Raw genomic sequence first — 16,148 nt, forward strand, 5'->3', positions numbered from 1 at the left:
GTCTCTTATTGGAAAACTATTCTCCTTCCAAATGCAAAGTATTATTGTGCCAGACGGTTGAACTCTTATTGTTTTGTTTTGTTTTTAATCCTCACTTGAAAATATTGCTCTGGGATTTCCAGCAGGACATGCTCTGGCAGCACCAGCATATGACAATAACGAGCAAAGAACAATACAGATGAAAGGTGATTCAATGTCTTAAAAATTACAGAATTACACCATCTGCGGAATGAAGAGCCCTCAATGTAACAAGAGTGTCTGAAGACCTCCTACACTTCAGATGTAGATAATGAAAACCTTGAATCATCATGGAAAAGGTAGAACATCATGGACACTCTCTATTTGGAAGGGCTGGAACAAATGCATTGGACTTTAAAGAGATTTTTGTATCAATTGATTACATTTAGTATCCACATTGCCCAATAGCCAGAATGACACCTCGAATTGGATGTCTAGCAGACATGACATTAACACATCCAAAGTGAACTCTGTCTTTTTCCACAGTCTGCCCCTTCTGCAGCTCTCTACACCTCTGTAAATGGCAACTCCACGATTTCTTATTTCAGAGGCAAAACTCCTCTTTTTCTTATAATCCATATCAATAAACATACTGTCAAAAATAAATCCATAACCCAATGCCTTTCTTCTTTTTTTAAAAAAAAAAAAATTTACTTTAAGTTCTGGGATACATGTGCTGAACGTGCAGGTTACATAGGTATACATGTGCCATGGTGGTTTGCTACACCTATCCACCCGTTATCTAGGTTTTAAGCCCCATATGCATTAGGTATTTGTCCTAATGCTCTCCCTCCCCTTTCCTGTGTCCCTCAACAAGCCCTGGTGTGTGATGTTCCCCTCCCTGTGTCCATGTGTTCTCATTGTTCAACTCCCACTTATGAGTGAGAACATGCAGTGTTTGGTTTCTGTTCCTGTGTTAGTTTGCTGAGGATAATGGTTTCCAGCTTTATCCATGTCCCTGCAAAGGACATGAACTCTTTCTTTGTCATGACTGCATAGTATTCCATGGTGTATATGTGCCACAGTTTCTTTATCCTTTCACAGCTACTACCAGCCTAGAAAAACTACTGTAATTTTTCACCTGATTATTCCAGTTGCTTTGTAAAGGGTCTCCCACCTTTGTTGGTTTGATTGACAAAGTCTACTCTCAACAAAACACCCAAAGCTATCCTTTTAAGATCTTACATCATATCATGTTACACTTAATGGCTTCTCTTTTTATTACAAATAAAGAAGTTGATCCCACATGACCTGGCTTCATTTTCCCTGTCTGATTTCACATTCACATATTCTTGCACACACACTGCTCACTCCAGCACTACAGTCTCCTTGATGTTCCTCTAGCAGCGAGTCATTGACACAACTGAGTTTTGTGGAATGGGAGCTTGTGTTCCCTCTTACTGAAATGCTCTTCCTGCTGATATCCACATACCTGTGTACACGTGGCATGACCCTTCCTTCGTGTCTGTATTAGGCCTTTCTCTTATTGTCATAAAGAGATACACAAGACTGAGTAATTTATAAAGAAAATGGTTTAACTGGTTCATGGTTTTGCAGGCTGTACAGGAAGCATGGTGCTGTCATCTGCTTGGCTCCTCGGGAGGCCTCAGGAATCTTACAATTCTGCAGAAAGTGAAGGGGAAGTAGGCACATCACATGGCCAGAGCAGGAGCAAGAGAGGAGGAGAAGGTGCCACACACTATTAAACAGTCAGATCTTGTGAGAATCCACTCACTATCATGACAGCACCACGAGGATGGGGCTAAGCCGTTCATGAGAAATCCAGTCACCCTCCCACCAGGCCCCACCTCCAGTACAATTCTACATGAGATTTCGGCTTGGACACAGACCCTAACTATATCATTCTGCCCCAGTCGCTCCCAAATCTCACGTCCTTCTCACATTGTAACATACAATCACGTCTTCCCAACAGTCCCCCAAAGTCTTAACTCCTTCAAGCATTAAATCAACAGTCCAAAGCACAAAGTTTCATCGGAGACATTGCAAGTCTCTTCCGCCTATAAAATGCAAAACAAGTTAGTACTCCCAAGATGCAGTGGGAGTAAACATTCCCATTCCAAAAGGGAGAAATCAGCAAAAGTAAAGGGCTACAGGCCCCATGCATGGTTGAAACTCAGCAGGGCAGTCATTAAATTCTAAAACTCCAAAATAACTTCCTTTGACTCCATGTCCCAAATCCAGGCACTCCAGTGTAGAGGATGGGCTCCCAAGGCCTTGGGCAGCTCTTCCCCGTGGCTTTGCAGGGTTCATCCCCCATGGCTGGTCTCACAGGCTGGAGCTGAGTCTTTGAAGGTTTTCCAGGTTCAGGGTGCAAGCTATCCATAGGTATACCATTCTGGGGTCTGTAGGAAGATAGCCCCCTTCTTACAGCTTCACTAGGCAGTGCCCCAGTGGGAACTCTCTGTGGAGGCTCCACCCCACATTTCCCTTCTTCACTGCCCTAGTAGAGGTTCTCCATAAGGGCTCTGTCCCTGCAACAGGCTTCTGCCTGGACACCCAGGCTTTTCCAAATATCCTGTGAAATCTAGGTGGAGGCTCCCAGGCCTCATTTACTCTTGTATTATGTGCACCTGCAGGCTTAACACCATGTGGATGTTTCCAAGACTTACAGTTTGTACCCTCTGAAGCAGCAGCTCAAGCTGTAACTGGGCCCTTTCAGTTCCCTCTGAGGCCTCTGGGTCTATGATGGGAGGGAGTGTTGTGAAAGTCTCAGAAATGCCTCTGAGACTTTCTTCCCATTTTTTGGCTATCAGCACTTGGCCTCTTCTTTGTTATTCAAGTATCCCTAACATGTTGTTGCTCCGTAACCTGCTTGAATTCCTCTCCTGAAAAAGCTTTTTCTTTCTCTGTCACATGGCTAGGCTGCAAATCTTTCAAAGCTTTACACTGTGCTTTCCTTTTTAAATATAAGTTCCAACTTATTTCTTTGCTCCTGCATCTGAGCTAGGCTGTTAGAAGCAGCCATGACACTTCTTCAACACTTGCTGCTTAGAAATTTCTTCCATCAGATCCCCCAGGGCATCACCCTCAAGTTAAACCTTCCACAGATTCTTATCACATGAACAAAATGAAGACAAGCTTTTTGCTGAGGCAAACATGCATGACCTTTGCTGCAGTTCCTAAAAATTTTCTAATTTCCATCTGAGACCTCATCAGTCTAGCCTTCACTCTCCATAGTTTTATCAGCATTTTCGTCACAACCACATAACAAGGCTCTAAGAAGTTCCAAACTTTCCCTCATCTTCCTGTTTTCTGAGTTCTCCAGACTCTTCCAACCTCTGCACATTACCCAATTCCAAAGCTGCTTCCACATTTTCAGATATCTTTATAGCAAGGCCTCACTTCGCAGTACCAGTTTTCCCTATTAGCCTATTCTGGCATTGCTATAAAGAAATACCTGAAGCTGGGTAATGTATAAAGACAAGAGGCTCAATTTGCTTATGGTTCTGCAGGCTGCACAGGAGGCATAGTGCTGGCATCTCTCAGCTTCTGGGGAGGCCTCAGGAAACACAATCATGGTGGAAGGTGAAGGGAGTAGGCATGTCACATGGCAAGAGCAGGAGCAAGAGAGAGGGAAGGTGCCACACACGTTTAACCAATCAGGTCTTGTGAGAATGCATTATTGCAAGGACAGCACCAAGGGGATGGGGCTAAACTACTCCTGAGAACTGAGAACTCCACCCCAATGATCCAGTCACCTCCCACCAGGCTTCATCCCCAACACTGGGGATTTCTCCTCCCTCCCTCCCTCCCTCCCTCCCTCCCTCCCTCCCTTCCTCCCTTCCTTCCTGATGGAGTCGCACTCTGTTGCCCAGGCTGGAGTGCACTGGTGTGATCTAGGCTCACCACAACCTCCACCTCCCAGCATCAAGCAATTCTCCTGCCTCAGCCTCCTGAGTAGCTGTGATTACAGGTGCCCACCACCACGCCTGGCTAAATTTTTTTTTTTTTTTTTTTTTGTATTTTTAGTAGAGATGGTGTTTCACAATTTTGGTCAGGCTGGTCTCAAACTCCCGACCTCATGATCTGCCCACCTCAGCCTCCCAAAGTGCTGGGATTACAGGTGTGAGCCACCACGCCTGGCTGGGGATTTCAATTCTACATGAGATCTGAGTGGGGACACAGATCCAAGACATATCCAAGCCATTGCTCAGACGCCTTCACAGTGATGGATGTCTCCATCATCCATCCACCCCAGTGATGGATGCTCCTCATCTGATTTACAATCATACTTTCTGCTTTGTGAGTTCATCGGTGTCGCTTCTCCTGTTTTACCTTCCTCACAACACTTTTCACATTCTAACATATGATGTAATTTAGTTTTGCTTCTGCTCACCACATTAGAATGGAACGTCAACGAAGGCAGGTATTTTGGCCTCTTTTGTTCACTGCTGCATCCCAGTACCCAGATGAGTGACCACCACATAATAGGTACTCAAAACATTTCTGTGGAATGAATGAATACAGCTTAAAATGTATGTTAGAATTAGTAAATCTTTGGCTCTCTAGAAAGTCCAATTCTTCAGAATAACATGTCCCACAGGGTCCTGCTGATCACATCTTCCTGCACCGCAGCCTGTCTGTGCTACTCTGCTCACATTACAGCCTAAATTAGCTTCTGTAGACGAACTTGGAGGAATGTATTTTCCATTTTCAACATGGTGCTTATGGGATAATACATTTGTAAGTACCAAGTCATGAGCTTCCAAACAAATTTGTGGGACAAATTCTCCCTGCATGATGGGGTTCCCTCACAGTGAACCCAAGGCAGCACTTATTTTGGATACCTCAGGGAGCTACAAGTCAGGTGTCTTTAGTTCCAGCTCTCTTCTCTCTCAGGTCAGCTGTGTAAACTAGAGCAAGTACATTGAACTCAGTATTTAGTTTCTTCTTCTATAAAGAGAGAGGTTTAGATCGTGTGATCTTTAACATTTCTTTCAGCATGAAGATTGTGTTTTCAAAAGGCAATAAACTATGAACAGAATTAGAAGTCATCTCAGTAACCCTTGGCTTTCACAGAACTTACTGGGTTATTTTATAAAAGCTGAAGTCCACAAGGGCACCATTGAGAACTGCCCACAAACAAATAGCTGAGCATACGCTAATTCATCTGTCTTTCAAGGAGGTCTCCGAAGAACAAGCCACGCCAGGGCTTCTTTTTATAATTCAATCGTGGCTGATCAGGAACCTTTATTAGTCAGTGAACTTGCCCTGAACCACATCATACACTTTTTATCAGCTGATTTTCACAGAGATTGAAATCCAAAGTAAAGTGACAGATGTTGGGTCTGGCCTCCTTGTGACTAACATTTTTATTTCCTTCGAATAAACTGACTCGCTGATTCTTTCCCTGGATCTCTAGCTGTCTGAATGGAGGAACATTGCTAGACTGCTTGTGGTTTCGATGAGGCAGGTAAGAAGGAGGAAGCGGCTAAGATTTATCAGTTGCTCACTAAACGCTCAATGCTCCCCATCCGGGCACATCACAGTGCATGCCTGATTTGTATTAATACTGACCTTTCTCAGTTTTTCTACAAATGCTTCTTCACAGAAGAAAATCGAACTGGCTGAATGTTCTAGAAAGTTGGAAATATTTTCTTAGTTTTTAAGGCCAATAGTGTGAGTTGTCAGAGAATAATAATTACACTATATGTGTCCAGAAATCATAATCCAGTGTTCATGAAATCTCTTATTTAGAATATGTTTCAAGGAAAGAAGAATTATATGGGGACCCCGACATAGACGTCTTACAGTGAGAGGAGCCTTTCTATCATCCTGCAAAGATTCTGCAACTGAAAGACTGCTGTCAGCTACCAGGGAGCATGCAGTCTTACTGTAGCAATGCACTTTATGTAATGATGTTGAAGGAGGAAGAGTGATAGGAGAAAAGGACTAGTTTCCATGGAGACAACAAATTTATCTTTAATGAATGACAATTCTCTAGATTTCTGGACGTACCAATTCATGCATTCAACAAATATTTTTTACATCTCCCATGGGTCATAGTAGGTAGGTTTTGAGGTACTAATGGTGAGTATAATCTGGGAACCTCCTCTCAAGGAGTTTATAGTGTAGGGATGGAGGCAAATATTGTCAATAATAACACAGCTCTTAGCAAAGTGGCTTTTTTCCCATCCCAAACCTTTCTTAGCTTTTCTCCTCATGGATTCCAGGCTTATGTTAAATAGAATGGAAAAAGGAGAAGTGACTGGTAAGAAGAAGACAATATTCACAGACTTTTGTTTAATTATGCACCAGATGGACTGGGCACGGTGGCTGACGCCTGTGATCCCAACACTTTTGGAGGCTGAGGCGGGCGGATCACCCGAGGTCAGGTGTTCAAGATCAGCCTGGCTAACATGGCGAAATTCTGTCTTTACTAAAACCCAAAAATTAGCTGGGCGTAGTGGTGGGCACCTTTAATCCCAGCTACTCAGGAGGCTGAGGCAGGAGAATCGCTTGAACCCAGGAAGTGGAGGTTGCAGTGAGCTGAGATCGCACCACTGCACTCCAGCCTGGGCAACAGAGTGAGACTCCATCTCAAAAATAAAAAAACAGATAATACACTAGCTTGTGCTATCTAGCACACAATGAGTGTTTCTAGTTTCACAGATATTTTAACTAGAAGTAGGCTGAAAAGATGAATTTTTCTTTACTCCCTCCTTTAAAGAAGAGTGAATTGAGCTTGATTAATACCAAAGATGCTCTGGGCATTGTAGACCTAGTGTAAGGGTGGTTTGGGTAATAATACGTAATTGCATGACCAAGTTGTGTCAACCAATGTATTCACGAACATGCTTCCTAGACAGAGTGCCCTAGGAACTCAGGGCTGTGGCAGGGACTTTCTCTCTGTGTTCTGTGTTAGCTGCCTCGGTGAAAGCTTGGGGAGTTAGAGAATCAACCAAGATTACTGATAAAGACCAAAGTGAAGATAATTTGTTGGGGTTTCATAAAACACTTCTAAACTTCAGGGCATGCAATTTTGACCAAAATTAAGATAGTTGGGATGCTCTATGTTATTAATGTCAATTTGGAGAAAAGAGGGTAAAAGTTCAAACTGTAAAAAATAGTCTTCTTGAGAAGACCTAAGTCAGCAACAGAAACATCACTGCTCACGTTGAGATAAGCAACTGAATGAGAAAAACAGCCTGTAAGGGGCAGTACTGTGGTTTGGATGTGGGTTTTCCCTGTCAAAACTCTTTTTGAATTTTAATTGTTTTAGGAGGCTGAGGCAGGAGGATTGCTTGAGTCCAGAAGTTCAAGACCAGCCTGGGCAACATAGAAAGGCCCTGTCTCTGCAAAAAAAATCAAAAGAGAGCCAGCTGTGGTGGTATGCACCTGTAGTCCCAGCTACTCAGGAGGCTGAGGCAGGAGGATCACTTGAGTCCAGGAGGTCGAGGATGCAGTGAGCCATGATCATGCCACTGCACTCCAGCTTGGGCAATGGAGTGAGAACCCCTCCCCCATCTTAAAACAAAAACATAAACAAAACAGAGGTTTTCTTAAAAATAGATTTTTTAAAGAAATTTAATTGTCAATGTAACCAATCATGGTGCCTGTAAGGGGTGACTGAGTCATTAAGATAGATTAATGTCTTTCTCCAGAGACTGGGTTAGTTCCGGTGGGAATGGACTAGCCCCCACAAGAGCAGGTTGTTAGAAAGCAAGGCTGCCTCTCATGTTTGATTCCTTCCCACACACGCCTGCTTCCCCTTCCCCTTCTCTGTGAAGCAGCCTGAAGCCCTCACCAAAGGCTGAGCAGATGGCAGCGCCATGCTTCTTTGACTTCCCAGCCTTTAGAATCATCAACCTAATAAACCAATTTTCTTCATAAATTTCCCAGTTGTGGGTAGTCTGTTGTAGCAATACAAAACAGATGAGGACACTTTCTTGTGCTGAAAATTTAGCATCTTGGTAGAAGTTGTAGAAGGGTGGTGGAGACAGACCTTCAAACCCAGATTAAGGCATCTGGGAGAACAAGCAGCATAGACAGGTGATGGAATGTGTGCATGGTGGTCTCATCTTAGAAGTGCTGAGGAAGAATGACATCAAGACTTGCTTTGCCCCTGCTGTGGACTGGATGCTGGCTCTAAAGCAAAGCTTCAGAGGAAGTAATGCTGTGTTCTTAGATGTCAAGCCATGGTTGACTGAGAGACTATTAAATGTCTTTCCACTTGGAGATGAAATTTCAAATAATAATTTGGTTAATGCATAGGGAAGACAGAACAGAGAGGCAGGGGAAGGAGAAGCAACTTCTGGAGGAACCACATTTATGACTGAGCTCTGCTTGCCAATTTCAGGCTGCTCCACATTCTGAAGGCTGTTGGGATGCTCTATGTTGTTAATGTGAATTTGGAGAAAAGAGGGTGAAAGTCCAAACTGTAGGAAACTGAGCACACCCACAAACAAAAGAAGAATGGAGTGGCTATTCTGGGGTGTTGTCTAAGGGAAAGTGTACATCCTCTTGGGTGCAAACTGTCAAAGAGACACTGGTTGGTGTGGTGGCTACCACACTAAGGCAGTGTAAGCTGGAAACATGCCAACCTTACATTTAGGGGCAGTGGAGAATGTGTAGAGGAAGTGGCTGGTTGAGTTTACAAGGTCCTCTTTCACAACAGTTCTCACGTTCATTACCTCTGTGGGGAGGTTGGATATGTAATTACAGACTATATCTAACTGAGGAGAAACTCCCTCATACGGCAAAAGACAGGAAAATGTGGGGGTGATGTGTAATTGGAGGTAGGCCCCCAGCAGGACTCAGGAACTTAGGGCTGCTCTGTGCATCCTCTAGAGCAAAGGATATACTGAAAGTCTGGATACCATCAGTGTCGCAGCACTATTTGAGATCATCTCGAATATCACTTGGATGTTTGCCAACTACTGTCAGTCAATGGCCAACAGTATTTGGCCAAGCCCGCAACTTATGCTCAACAGATGTAAGCAATCCCATCAAAGCCCAAGGCATCTAGTCAGAGATCTCAGTTAACAATAACTTCAGAGCTTCCTAGGAGCCAGAAGAAATGTAATCAAGGAAGCTGCAAATGAAGATTGAGTTGATCTCCCTCCTTAAATGAAAATCGGCCTATTTCAAAAGATATACAGCACCAAATAAAGTAACAAGATGTGAGAATTTTTTGTTGGGGGGTGGTGGGTATTCTGGAAAGATGGTCCTCTCAGTGATTAATGATTAAAGGGACTATATTAGAAACTCTGTGTTAATGGTAGCAATTATATTTGTCCATTTTGGAGCCCCTATGTATCCTAGATTTTGTGGTTAACTAGAAAATCTGTGAATAAGATACATAGGAGAATTACAGAGCATGGAATAAATAGGCTAAAATTAGTAACAAAATATATTGTTACTTCTACTACAGTTACTATATGCATTAAATAGGACCTTTATAAAATAGGAGTGAGCTATCATGTAATAGCTCAACATATCATATGTTTTGGTGAACATTCCACAAGCACTTAAAGATCATGTGCATTCTACAATTGCTCTATGTGGTAATCTTCTAAATTCCTACTAGTCTTACCTCAGGCTGCTATAACAAAATATCACAGACTGGCTGATTTTAAACAACAGACACTCATTTCTAACAGTTCTGGAGGGAAGGCTGGATGTCCAAGATCAAGGTGCCCGCAGACCCAGTGTCTGGAGATGGCCCACTTCCCACTTTCTGGCTTGTAGGGAGCTGTCTTCTTGGATCATCCTCCCATGGTGAAGAGAGGGCTCCGCTGTCTCGTCTTCTTCTTATGATCCCATCTTGAGAGCAGTACCCTCAAGACCTACTATAACCTTAATTGTCTCTTAAAGACTCCATCTCCAAATACTGCCCACTTGGAGTTAGGGCTTCAACATAAACATTTGACATGGGGGGAGCACATAAACACTGAATCTGTAACACTGCTTTAAAAAATGTTCTTGTTCAGTTAGAATGGAACCAAAAGTGTGATTAAATATTCCATTGTGACTGGGAATTTGTCTCTAACTGTTTTCAGGAAGTTTTGTTTTCAGTAGTTACCTTGATGGTGTTCTCTTAACTTCTAAATCTGTGGTTTGGTGTCCATAATTGTTTTTGAACATTTTCAACCGTTTCTTCTGAAAATATGTCTTTTGTCCCATTATCATTCTCTCCTTACACTGGGATTTCAGTTATGCATATGTGGCCCTTTTGATGGCATCTTGCAGTTCTCAGCCATTCTGCTCTCCTTGGTCACGTCTTTCTCTCTCTGTATTTTGGTTGGGAGATTGCTACTTACTTACACTCGAGTTCACTGATTCTTTCCTCAGTCTCTCAAGTCTGCAGCCTGTCCACTGGGAAGGAAGCATTCCTCATTGCTCTTACTGCATTTTCATGTGTATGTCTAGGATTTTTGCTGGATTCTTTCTTATCTTGTTGGTTTCCTGCTAAAATTCAACCACATGATCTTGCATATTGTCCACCCTTTAGACTAGAGACAGAAGCACAATTATTTTACATTCCTGGTCTGATGACTGTAGCACCTGCATCATCTCTGTGCATGATTCTGATGCTCGTTTCGATTCTTTGCAGAATGAATATTTTCCTGGCCGTTTTTATGCTCCATATTTTTTGTTGAATTACAGATATCTTGTGTAAAACTGCAGAGCCTGAGGTGAATAGGTTGTTTTACCTGCAAATGGGCATGAGTTTCCTTCTTTTAGAAGGTGGTGGTTTGAGGCTGTCTAGCTGGAAGCTGAATTTCTCTGGGGAAACACTTTTTTGTAACACTAACTGGTGAATCAACAAAAGCTTTATTTTTTAATCTAATGTAATGTAATTTTTTTTTTTTTGAGACGGAGTCTCACTCTATTGCCCAAGCTGGAGTGCAATGGCATGATCTCGGCTCACTGCAACCTCCACCTCCCAGGTTCAAGCAATTATTTTACCTCAGCCTCCTGAGTAGCTGAGATTATAAGCACACACCACCATGCCCTGCTAATTTTTGTACTTTTAGTAGAGATGGGGTTTCACCATGTTGGCCAGGCTGGTCTTGAACTCCTGACCTCATCAGATCTGCCCGCCTTGGCTTCCCAAAGTGCTGGGATTACAGGTGTGAGCCACCATGCCCAGCCTGAAAGCTTTACATTTTAGATTAGAAATTAGATTTTTTTTTCTGCTTATCCCCACGTCTTTTTAACATCTTATTGGAAATCCTAGCCCAGGATAGTAAATTAAGAAAACAAATAGAAGGTATTTATAGGAACAAAATCCAAAACATGACTATTTACAGCTGACTTTATGCATATAAAGTCTCAACGATTCTATTCTGTTTAGAACAATTAAAATGTTAGGTGAGCAAGTTGCTGAAATGAAATTCCATATATAAAAATCAATTACATTTTGGTCAGAAAAACAAATTGAAAAAAAAAAAAGCCTCTTTTTAAAATAGCAAAAACACTAACCAAGTTCTGTCAACCACCACTGTGCAACCTCTACCCAGGATGTGTCTGGCCCCAGAGCCATCCTTCCCCAAGGCGAATCTGCAGAGCCCGCGTGGCTCAGTCTCAAATTCCAACAGAAGTCGCAAAGAGCCTGTCCGTCTCACGGTTCCTTTTAATTCCGCAAACCTGGGAGGAGGCCTCTGAGCCTCGCTGGGCTTTTCTTTCTTCCCCAGGCGTGAGGACAAACCCTGTCCCAGAGCCCGCAGGTAAAGTACTCACGGTGTTCCTGTGGGGTCGGTCCTACGCCAGTGGTTTCCCTGGTTCAGAAAGCTGGACTCTTCCTCTTGACTTCGGGCCACCCACCCACCCCGTTTCTTGGGTCACATTTCCAATAATTGACTCCGTAACTGAACCGTTTTTCTCCCGCCGTATTTCCCTGCCTGGGCGTCCCACGCCGTCTCCACAGCGGAGGGGGGCTCCAGGCCTCGGGCTCAGGGGCTGTATTCCTGCCCCTCCTCCCCGCCTTCCTCAGCTCCAGAGGGGCATCAGCTGCGCTCTCACCGGTAACTCCTTGCCCAAATCAAGATTGAAAGTTTTAGCACACACACACAAAACCTCATGAAGTGCCTCTATCAGATGGAGAAAGTAATAATTACAATTAAATGTCATATATTTTCGCATTAAAAAAGAGGGTGGGCTAGGGTCTACAGGGCAGGGGATTTGTCTATTTTGTTTACAGTTTTTCCCAGTGCCTAAGATGGCTCTTGGCAGGTAGTGAGCAGGCCTCAGGGAGCCTCTGTGGACAAGTGAGCTCACACGTACAGCCCAAGACAGACTGGCCATTGGGCTTCAGAAAATTAATACGAAATTCAGATTCCTCATCGCTATGTACAGCGCCCATATGTCCCAGATTGTCTAGGACAGACCTGATATCAAATATTCTGTCCCATTTTCAGAGCATGTTTCAGACCATATGTCCACATTTATGTTTAAGAAAATACAGTATTCATTTCTTTAACGAGAAAGTAGGCCCAAATCTCGAAGAACCACTCCTGAATCTAAAGGCTCCTCCTCGCCACACGAAAGGTCTAATGTAAATTCTCAGTGTTCCCCTGGGGCCCACACAGAGAGCAGCATCTCCAGAGCGGGGGCCAGCGTCATGCAGAGGCTACACTCAGGCACGTGCTCAGGCGTGGAATTAGGAGGCTGTGACCGTGCATCAGCCCTTCTGGGAGCCAGACCAAAATAATTCTAATCACTGTCACCATTTCCTGAATATTCTTCTGTGATTCATGTAACCAACTCTGAAATTTTTCTTAACTTGTAGCAAAGTAGACACATTTAATCGCTCTTAAAGCACAATTATCTGAGTATCTCCTATCATTTCCTGCTTTTTGGAATGGTTTAGACACACGGGTGCCCATCATGGCACAGTAACACAAATAAAAAATAAGGAATGATAATTGATCCTTGTCCTAGTTTATTATATATGTATTTCATGCTGTTTTCTGTAAGGAATTATTCCCTTACAGCAAGAAACCACTCTTTGGAAATGCCATAAATGACATAGCATAGCATACATGGTACGGTTCCATAAATTTTCCTCTGAATTCTGAAGGTCAAAATTTAATACCATGAGATAGTTATGTCACTTAACAAAGGTTCCAAAATACCACTAGAACACATTGACCACCTAGAAAATAGGTACTCATATAAAAACAAAAATACCATGCCATGATTAGGTTATTATTTATTTCAAAACAAGATTTATAACCCAGTTCAAATGATGTGTTATAATTTAACAAATTTATATCCGTATTTATTGAACAGTTTCTTATTAAAGGAACGTTGAAAATCTGATAGAGATAACCTAATTATAATATCTAATTACAGAATGAAATAAATCACTAAAACCAGCGTAATGAGTCTTAAATACTAATTAATATTCAGACAAGAAGCTGGAATTTTGACATTCCAATCATGCAGTAAAATCCAGGAGCACGAGGGAGCGTGCGGGGTGTTTTGTCATTTTGAATTTGAAATTCCTCACACCTTCTGCATTGTTCAAATGAGTGCTGCGTTCTTCGAAGCTTTTGTTAATAATGGTCTAGACCTGTCACTAAAATGCTGTTAATGCCACTCGCCATGTGGAAAGTCTTAGAGATAATTTTGCTAAAATCAGTTAAGGAGGGAAACCTAGAGAAGGTTTTAATCAGTGTTGTTGTTAAAAAAAAGCAACGACTTTTATCAGAAGAGGGTGGAAATGAAGGGTCTCCAGAGAGGCCAGTGACCTGGTGACAAGTATCTGAATGGAATTAAAATACTCCAGTGGAGCGTGGGCACCTCCACGCTCCTTCTCATGCGGAGAGTGGCGCTGGTACTGAGGCTCAGAGGCCAGACTCCAGTGAGCCTGCCAGGCACAATTCTCACGTCCACCCTCACTGGCAGACGTGGGGACGTGGTCACGGCTCTGCTAGCTGGGCCAGCTCCTGTGGGAGCCAGGGACAACAGTGCCACACACGGCGTGTAAGTCACTTTTGGAAATGTTTTTCCATATTGTGCTGCAGATACTTCCTCTAACTGAGGGAGGCCCCGGCCGCTCCTCCCTCTCTCTTGTGGGCCGGGGTTGTACTCAGCCACCTCCAGGATCACAGTGACCAGAAACAACAACAAATAACAAGACACCCAGCTTAACAATGGTTGCCTATGGAACAGCAGAAGACAGTCATGGAAAAAGTAGCAAAAAATAAAAAACTGATGGACTCATACCTGAGTGAATCTAAGTGAAGGACGAGTCTTGAAAGGAACGAGGCTGTGGGGACCTCACGCAAAGGAAAGCGGAAAACGCCACCCGGTCAGCACTGCTTCTCCTGGAGACTATGCTGACACCGTCAGAAGCACTGTTGCCGAGACAGTGATCCAGAAGCAAAGAGCTGCTGAAGTTTTCTCCAGCTTGTCAAGAACGTTAGGAAAGTAGCTTCTTTTAAAACTTACCTAAAATTGAATTTAGGCCATGCCTGGAAGCAACCACAACACAGCTTCTTTTCAATCCCCAGGCACCCACTGGCAGCCTCAGGAGCTGACCTCCAAACCACAGACTGGAAGGTGCCCCGGAGGCGTAGCTGATCCACAAGATGCTGTAGGATCCGATGGAAGAAATCTGGTACCAAGACAATCTTTTCCAATCATCTATGGTTACTCTAATCTGGATGCATTTTGTTGATAAAGTACAATTGTAATAAGTGAATATATGATGAATTTCAGGAAGCAGTATTCTCAGCATTCTAATCAGAAGGAGAAACCCAGTAGCAAGTAGGCAGGCAGAGGACATGAAGCTGAGCCTTCCACCTGTATAATCTTGGGCAGGTCACTTTATACTGCTGAAACTTAATGTTTGTTTTAATAGAGGCAAGGTGACCAGATGGGTCACAAACTCCTTTCTGATTCTCCTGTTCTATTTGGTTTTTCTTGTTATTAAAAAATGTCCAAGTCACTTAATATTAAATTAAAAACATTTCATGAAATTTACTCTCCCTAAGTCACAGATAAGTAATGCCATATTAGTCCATTCCCTCATTGCTAAAAGGAACTACCTGAGACTGGTTAATTTATATAGAAAACAGGTTTAACTGACTCACAGTTCCACAGGCTGTATGGGAAGCATGACTGGGAGTCCTCAGGAAACTTACTCTTATGGTAGAAGGGGAAATAGGCACATCTTACATGGCTGGAGCGGCTGCAAGAGAGAGAAGGGGGAGCTGCTATACAGACTTTTAAACAACCAGATCTCATGAGAGCTCACTCACTATCATGAGAGCAGCAAGAAGGAAATCTACCCCCATGATCCAATCACCTCTCACTAGGCCCCACCCCCAACACTGGGGATTGCAATCCAACGTGAGATTTGGGTGGGGACACAGATCCAAACCATGTTAGACACTGAGCCCATTGGTTGCTGGCCACACCTTCCTTCCAGAAGGGTCCTTCTCCTTGGATTTTCTCTTTCCCTCTTTCTTGGTGTCCTTTTCCTCCCAAGTCCTAATTCTCATTGGATGTCTGTTTTCCTCCATGTTTCTTCACATCCCCTCATCTGCGAAGTAATTGCTGATATCCTCAGGATTTCTTATGAGTTCCCATGTTTTCTCACAGCGTATATATATATCTTATGTGATTTTATTTATCCATAGCTTCAACCACCATCTACAGGCTGCAATTCCCAAATATTTATTTTCATTCCAACTTGTTATGTTAACATTTTAGACCCCCTTCATAGCTATTTACAATAAAACTCCACCTGGATATATGCTATATGTATTAAGATTAAGCACATTAAAATGTTAACTAGTATTTTCCTGCACCTTATCTCCTGCATATAAATATAAACATCCCTGTCTAAATTGTCACCAGTATCAGAAATCCAGGAGTAAGTCCTAGACCTTTTCTCCTTCTTCCTATAAGCTGTTTTCTAATCCTTCCACCATCAGGCCCTGCCCGCTGCACTGCTTAACTGTTTATAAAATATTTCCCTCCTCTCAATCTGCACTGCTGTGAATTCCTGCCTTATCGTTTCTCACCCTGACTGCCGTGATACTTTACAAAGTGCTCTCCTGTCCCTTGTCTGCCTGCTTTCCAATTCATCCTCACAGAGGCTCAAAGTGACCTTTTAGAATGTATATTTAATCATGCAACTTCAAATCCCTCAA

This window comes from Papio anubis, chromosome 14 (assembly GCF_008728515.1).
Source record: "Papio anubis isolate 15944 chromosome 14, Panubis1.0, whole genome shotgun sequence".
NCBI classification, from domain to species: domain Eukaryota; kingdom Metazoa; phylum Chordata; class Mammalia; order Primates; family Cercopithecidae; genus Papio; species Papio anubis.